This window comes from Mchenga conophoros, linkage group LG5 (genome assembly GCF_057382185.1).
Source record: "Mchenga conophoros isolate Kocher_MC1m ecotype Shallow Benthic linkage group LG5, M_conophoros_male_GT1.1, whole genome shotgun sequence".
Taxonomy (NCBI): domain Eukaryota; kingdom Metazoa; phylum Chordata; class Actinopteri; order Cichliformes; family Cichlidae; genus Mchenga; species Mchenga conophoros.
Window position 1 is genome coordinate 39,302,131 of NC_140530.1, and position 6,516 is coordinate 39,308,646.

Consider the following 6,516-nt stretch of genomic DNA (forward strand, 5'->3'; position numbering starts at 1 on the left):
ACACTTCTTCAGTCCCTGCATGTGCACTCGTGTCTCATCTGCCTGACTCTGCCGTATTATATCATCGGTGGTTTGAAGATTTACAAGGTCTTGATCTCATTTTGATCAAATCCAACATGTTCGCCATCCAATTTCCAAACAAAATTCCTCCTTTGAAGTGTAACTAATTGTGACTCGCAGCACTAATTTAGTGCGAGACAATTTTTTTATCGAGGCACCCTCCGCCCCTTTCCCTCTCCGCCTCCTCTTCCTCTCCTCTCTTTCCCTTCGCTTCCTGTCTGTCATCTTTTCTCCTCCATGTTTTCTCCTCTCACCTGTCTCCCAACACATTTATCCAGATGTAACGTTTGTCTTTCCTGCTATGTGGCAATTATTAAGCTTCCTTTGTGGTTGATTCTTTTCTTGGAGCCGTCTCCGTGGATAGCTGCTGAAAGGCAGATGCAAAAAAAGGAGACAGAAAATCGGAGGGAGGCTGTCAGACTGAGACACAAAAGGGGAAAAATAAGATAAAAGTCAAGAGGAGAAAAATATAAAGCACGGGGCTGTCACGGATTTAAAGAGGACAGAAAGAAAAAAGTGGTCTTTATAATGAGCCTGAGAAAATTCCCAGCAGAGTTTACTGCACGACAAGGTATTTACTGAGACTAGTAATGCATTAAATTGTACACAGCGAGACAGACAAAAATGAAATCAAATAAATGTTTTGATATCAAACAACTTTATGCTAATGAAGAGGAATATTTTTTTGTCTTGTAGAAATGATGCAATGAATGGAAACAAAGCTCATGTTAGTTTCTTGTTACACGTCTGCATATTCTTTGTGACAGTGCAATATCCTGGAGAGCTCCCATCTGCATCGCTTTAATCACTATAAGCACATTACATCACTCAGTCGTATTCATTTGGTGCACTTTGGGGTTCATTGCATCCCATTGTCTTTATTACAAACCAGTTTAAATGCTGCTTTTTGCTCATTGCATGGATCAGTAAATATGTACAGAGTGGATCTGCATCCCTGGCTCCACTGTATCCCTTAAAGGGAATTTTCCTTTAGAGGAAGCTGCAAACCTTCTTTGACGGTCTGTTAGTATGATTAAACTCACAGCAGCCATGAAGTCATTAAAAATGCTCCGAAAGGCTCCAAAAAGGTCCGCAGGTCTAGTTCAGGGTGAAGCCCAGCAGACAGCTAGCAGCTACAGCCGTCTGCATCATGGTGGTTCATCAGACTTCAGAGGCAGATAGAGACTTAATTAATACTCTTATCAAGCTCACTGAGCACCTTTAATCCAATACAACAGCTCTGCCATAAATGTCATTTGTTCCCACCATCCTGTGTGCACCCTACCATCGATAATAAGGACACAGTGCCGGGCTCAGCGAAGAAAAGTCAGCAAAAAACTGAAACTGTTCTGAATAAAAGCAGAATTTGTGTCCTGTTTCTAATAAACTGCACGGTAAGTTTATGGTTTCATTTTTATTTCCTGTTTCTTTTCCCTCTCCAACCATCTGCTAACCGACCGCACGACCCCAGCAATGCACCGAAACTACTCACGCTGGCGTTTTCTCCCGCTGTTACCTGCATGAATGTTATGTGTGAAATCATAACCAGAATCCGTGCTGACTGCAGCGCCGTTAAACACGGCACGCGTCACGTTTGGAAAAAAGTTAGCAGAGCTGCGACACAGAGCGCAGCGACCGGGCACGGTTCATCCGCGTGATTGGGGTAATCAAATATTTCTGCCACTTTTTGGAGTTTTAAACAATCATCATCAGCGTTCACCAACAACAAAGAAGGAGTGTGAATCACATCATGAAAAGAGCGAGGCTGTGTGGAGGAGGCAGCAGAGGGCTGTGAACCTGAGGAAGACATTTTCAGCTTGTTTGCGGCAAACTGCTTTTCTTACAGCTTATTTGCATTATTAACAGATTATTTCATTACATTTTCAGTTATTATCTTCAAAACTGAGGCTGAAATCTGCCCGCTGTGTTCCTCTGGGAGTACGCAGATTACAGCTTTGGCTGTTTTTCAGAGGTTATGGACACACATTCAAAAATCCCCCATAATTCCAGCTGTCAGAGCAAATGAAACAGCAGAGAAAGGTCACACAAACGTCTAAAACTAACAGGCAGCCGGCCAACGAGCCTCAGTGCAGGTGTACGTGGTGCAGAGCAGCGCCGTTCACGTGGAGGTGTTTGGACGGAGTTAGAAGACTTTGATGGATTGCACCACTGACGACAGTAAACTGGTTCAAATGATCCCACTTTTTAGATTTAAAACCCAGTTTTTACATTAAAACGTCCCTTTTTAGCAGTTTGTGATGATATTTAACTGGACACACAAACCGTGGCCACAGTGAAGAGCAGCGACCAATGCTTCATCATCATCAAAATCAAATCACTTTTATTGTCACATCACATGTGCAGGCACATTGGTACAGCACATGCGAGTGAAATTCTTGTGTGCGAGCCCCACAAGCAACAGAGATGTGCAAACACAACAACACAAACGAGCAAAATACAAGAATGGCCAACCTGAAACTAATAAATATATGTACAATATATAATAGTGTATGCATTTCTGGATGTGTATACTAAATATTTTCCTACGTGTGTGTGTGTGTGTGTGTGTGTGTGTGTGTGTGTGTGTGTGTGTGTATACACATTTTTACAAATTAAATAGTAAAAAAAATAAATAAATAAATAAATAATAATAATAATAATAATAATAATAATAATAATAATAATAATAATAAAATATATAAAATATACAGAGTTGAATATGTGCAAAACAAGTGGCATTTATATACAGTATGGAGTGCATAATGTTGAAGTTCCAGTAGTGAAGCTGAGGTGTCTATGACGTGTTCAGCAGTCTGATGGCCTGGTGGAAGAAGCTGTCTCTCAGTCTGCTGGTACGGGACCGGATGCTGCAGAACCTCCTTCCTGATGGAAGCAGTCTGAACAGTTTATGGCTGGGGTGACTGGAGTCCTTGATGATCCTCCCCGCTTTCCTCAGGCACCGCTTCCTGTAGATGTCTTGGAGGGAGGGAAGCTCACCTCCAATTATCCGTTCAGAGCACCGCACTACTCGCTGGAGAGCTTTGCAGTTGTAGGCGGTGCTGTTGCCATACCAGGTGGTGATGCATCCAGTGAGGATGCTCTCAATGGCACAGTGATAGAAGGTCCTGAGGATGCGGGGGCTCATGCCGAATCTTTTCAGTCTCCTGAGAAAGAAGAGGCGCTGCTGCGCCTTCTTCACTGTTTTGTTTGTGTGTACTGACCACGTAAGATCCTCAGCCAGATGTACGCCAAGGAACCGGAAGCTGCTCACTCTCTCCACAGCAGCGCCGTTGATGGTGATGGGGGTGTGTACTTCTCTGCACCTCCGGAAGTCCACTATCAACTCCTTTGTCTTTGCGACGTTGAGGGTGAGATGGTTGTCTTGACACCAGTGGGTCAGGGCGCTGACCTCCTCCCTGTAAGCCGTCTCATCACCGTTGGTGATAAGACCCACCACTGTAGTGTCGTCCGCAAACTTCACAATGATGTTGGAGCTGTTAGTGGCTGTGCAGTCGTAGGTGTAGAGTGAGTACAGGAGAGGGCTCAGTACACACCCCTGTGGAGCACCAGTGTTCAGTGTGATGGGGGATGAGGTGATGCTGCCCAGTCTGACCACCTGGCGTCTGTCAGACAGGAAGCTAAGGATCCAGCTGCAGAGGGAGCTGCTCAGTCCTAGATCCTGTAGTTTCCTGTCCAGCTTCGAGGGAACGATGGTATTGAATGCTGAGCTGTAATCTACAAACAGCATCCTCACATACGTGTCTCTCTTCTCCAGGTGTGACAGGGCAGTATGTAGTGTCAGGGCTATGGCATCATCAGTGGACCTGTTGTGGCAGTATGCAAACTGTAGAGGGTCCAGTGAGTCGGGTAGTGCAGAGCAGATGAAGTCCCTGACCAGCTTCTCGAAGCATTTGCTCACGATGGGGGTCAGGGCTACAGGTCGCCAGTCGTTCAATGAGGAGATGGTGGAGGATTTGGGTACAGGGACGATGGTGGCCATTTTGAAGCAGGCTGGGACTACAGACAGAGAGAGGGAAAGGTTGAAGATGTGCGTGAACACTCCAGCCAGCTGAGCCGCGCATGACCTGAGGACGCGGCCGGGAATCCCGTCCGGACCAGTAGCTTTGCGTGCGTTCACCTTCCTGAAGCACCTCCGCACATCCTCCTCAGACACAGTGTGCGCACTGACGTCATCCGCGGTGCGCACACTGTCCGGTCTCATGGTGTTCGCTGCGTCGAATCTAGCGTAGAATACGTTTAGATCCTCACACAGAGAGGCCGTGGTCTGCGGTGTGCTGGTTTTCCCTCTAAAGTCTGTGATCGTGTTTAGTCCCTGCCACATACTCCGAGGGTTGTCAAACTGTTGCTCCACCCTGTCCCTGTACTCACGTTTGGCTGCTTTGATCGTCTTCCGGAGTTGGTAATGTGCGTGTTTGTAGTCCGATGTGTTCGCGGAGGCAAAGGCGGTGCTCCGTGCCGCCAGTGCTGTGCAAACATCTCCGTTAATCCAGGGTTTTTGATTTGGGAAGGATTTAACTGTTCTGGATGGGACGACATCTTCCACGCATTTCCTGATAAATCCACAGACTGAGTCTGTGTACTCGTTAATGTCCCTAGCAGCCACGTGAAACATTTCCCAGTCCGCGTGATCAAAACAGTCCCGCAGCGCAGACTCCGATTGGTCCGTCCAACAGTGCACCGCCCTCCGGGTTGGAGCTTCCTGTTTCAGCTTCTGCCTGTAGGCGGGCAGGAGCAGGATGGAGCGGTGATCTGATTGGCCGAATGGGGCGCGGGGGAGGGCTTTGTACGCATCCCGGAAAGAGGTGTAGCAGTGGTCGAGTAGCCGGTTTCCACGTGTGTTGAAAAGGATGTGTTGGTGGAGTTTGGGTGAGACTTTCTTCAGGTTTCCCTTATTAAAGTCTCCGGCTGTGATAAACGCTGCCTCTGGGTGTGCGGTTTCCTCGCTGCTGATCGCGCTGTACAGTTCCCTGAGTGCTCGGTCAGTGTCGGCTTGTGGGGGAATGTAAACAGCCGTAATGATCACTGCTGTAAATTCCCTCGGTAGCCAGAATGGCCGGCACTTAATCATCAGGTACTCCAGGTCCGGTGAGCAGAAGGATTTGACCGGGTGCACGTTCGCATAATCACACCAGCTGTTGTTGATCATGAAACACACACCACCGCCTCTGCTTTTCCCAGTAAGATCCTGTGACCTGTCCGCGCGGTGCACAGAGAACCCCGGCAGTTGTATTGCGGAGTCCGGTACCTTGTCCGATAGCCAGGTTTCTGTGAGGCAGATCACGCAGCAGTCCCGCATCTCTCGCTGGAATGAGATCCGTGCCCGAAGCTCGCACAGCTTGTTCTCCAGAGACTGCACATTAGCCAGTAATAAACTGGGTAACGGTGGTCTGTTAGTGCACCGTCTCAGTCGAACCAGAACGCCAGATCTTCTCCCTCTGCGTCGGCGTTTGCGGCCTCCAGGGCCAGAGAACAAAGGCGTCTCAGGTGAGATGAATGGGGGGTCTGCAAACAGAGCGTCCGTGTTGCAAAACTTGAACTCCGGAAAGTTATAAGAAAGACCGTCTTTTATGTCCAGTAAGGTTTGTCGGTCGTACACAAGGAGACAAGTGCTGCTCGTGAAAAAATAAAGGAAAAGTAAAATTAAACACAGAAGAAAGCCGTTGCTTGGGGGAGCTCGCGACGAGGCTGCCATACTCGGCGCCATCTTTTAACACATCATCATCATCATCTGTGGTACGAGCCGTTTATATAGCCAGCTGTGAAAAGTTCACGTGGTCTTAATAAAAGATGTTCATGCAGCAGTTCTGTGCTGAAACATTAAGGATGTGCTGAATCTGTTTTTTTCGGCCATGAAGAAGAAGCGCTGGTCTTTTGGTGAATGGTGCTGACAGTCAGTGCTGGTGAGGATGATCCAGTGTGACAGACAACCAGCTCCCCTGCAGGTCTGATCTCAGTAACAGAGCGCGGTCGAGAGCGTTTGAGTAAACCCTGAACGAACTCTTCATTAAAGTTTTCATTAAATATGCAGAGAGAGAGAGCATCCCAGCAGTGAGAGGAGCAAAAGTTAGGGCCTCGGTGTCCTTAAATTATTACTGCGGCCATAAAACAATCATGCAGAGAAGCGAGTTATGCTCCCATGAAAAGCCCAGTTTCCTTTAATACGGCAGTATAAGGGCTAAATATGGAGGAAAATCACCTCCAGCATCCTCAGAAAAATAATATGAAACTTATGATAAGAGCAGTGACAGGGAAACTAAAATCTTAGAGATACACCACTCCAAAAACAATTAAAGCCACAGTTTTAAATCAGAGTTTAGCATCAAGTCAGTTAAACTTGTGGGGCATTGATCTGGTCAGTTTAGTGGAGGAGGGGGTTGTTATTGGTGTTATTGAAATTAACCTGTGCATTAGAGGTTGTTTTACAGGTGGAGGTCA